The sequence below is a fragment of the Nuphar pumila genome, chromosome 6 (assembly GCF_984573655.1).
Source record: "Nuphar pumila chromosome 6, dmNupPumi1.hap1.1, whole genome shotgun sequence".
Lineage (NCBI taxonomy): Eukaryota > Viridiplantae > Streptophyta > Magnoliopsida > Nymphaeales > Nymphaeaceae > Nuphar > Nuphar pumila.
Window position 1 is genome coordinate 63,751,316 of NC_143254.1, and position 1,372 is coordinate 63,752,687.

The window sequence follows — 1,372 nt, forward strand, 5'->3', positions numbered from 1 at the left end:
GTAGATGGACCAACTTCAAGAACACCAGCTTTCTTCTAAATGCTGGGTGTGGCTCTATCAGAATGAGAGCTCGAAGCATGGTGGAGTGAATTCTCGGCCAATGTATCAAATAGCCTCCATGCTTCGTCCTCGCTCTTCAACATGAATGTCCCTCCACATGAAGAGTCGATCATCTGACGATTCTTGTCAGACAATCCATCATAGAAGCTCTGCACCAGTTGCCATTTTGGCACCTGATGATGGGGACATTTCCTGAGGAGATCCTTCATTCTCTCCCAGGTCTCATGAAAGCGCTCACCATCTAGCTCTGAAAAGCTAGTGATGGCTCTACGATATTTGTTCGTGCGACCAATGGGAAAGTATTTCCGAAGAAACTCCTGTTGCAACTGATCCCAGGACTCTATTTCTACAGAATCTAAGGACTTTAGCCAATACTTGGCTTTGTCCTTCAATGAAAAGGGGAATAGAGTCAACCTCAACGCATCATCATCGAAATTCTGTATTCTAACAGTAGAACAAATTTCGAGGAATTCATCTTAGTGTCGGTAGGGATCCTCATGACTAAGGCCATAAAAGGATGGAAGCATTTGAATAATGCTGGCCTTAATCTCAAAATGTGGCGCTCCTACATCGGGTCTTCGAATGCAGGATGCCTGAACATAGTCTGTGGGAATGAAGTATTCCCGCAGAGGGCGTGAAAGAACTGAGGGTGGAGGTGGAGGATCCATGTCAGCCATTGTTGCCGAACTTCGATGAGAATGTAAAATTCTCTCTGGGTTGTCAACAAATGGGTGTAATGGGGTTCCTAGACCTCGTCGACCTTGCATACACTGGTGCTAAGACCAGATGTAAGCAAACGACCTAACTAAAAAATAAACTAACACAGATACTAAAATGTAAATAAACAAATAACAGTAGCTAAAAACAAACAGATATGCTATATAGCTATGTCAGAATTCTATACTAAATGATTAAGTAACAAAGTAAACTATTCTAAAATGCTAAAACAAATAAATACAGGAAATCACAAACTATGTTTTTCTAAAACCCACCTGTCTAATCGCTCCTTGCAGAATGATAATTAAGTGAATCCTAAAAAGAACAATATGTGAATCCTATATTTACTAACTATGTTAATCCTATATTCACTTACTAATCCTACTAACTAAAAAGAAAACAACTAATTCACTAAAACAAATTAATAAATTAAACTCTAAGAAATAAAGTAATTAATTCGCCGTTCCCCGGCAACGGCGCCAAAATTTGGTTGATATTTTGAGATGCTCTTTTTAAAACAATTATTTTCAATAAAACTTTGGAAAATCGTCAACCAAAGATATAAAAACCGACTTTCCACGAAGTGGTAAGTGCG

The 1,372-nt window shown here is 39.1% G+C and overlaps 1 non-coding gene across 1 annotated transcript; it reads left to right on the forward strand.

Moving 5' to 3' along the window:
- Window positions 1-231: 231 nt before the first annotated feature.
- Window positions 232-338, forward strand: LOC149834901 (small nucleolar RNA R71). The gene has a single exon (XR_016432861.1). It is a non-coding gene; the product is annotated as a small nucleolar RNA R71 (small nucleolar RNA).
- The last annotated feature ends 1,034 nt before the right edge of the window (window positions 339-1,372 follow it).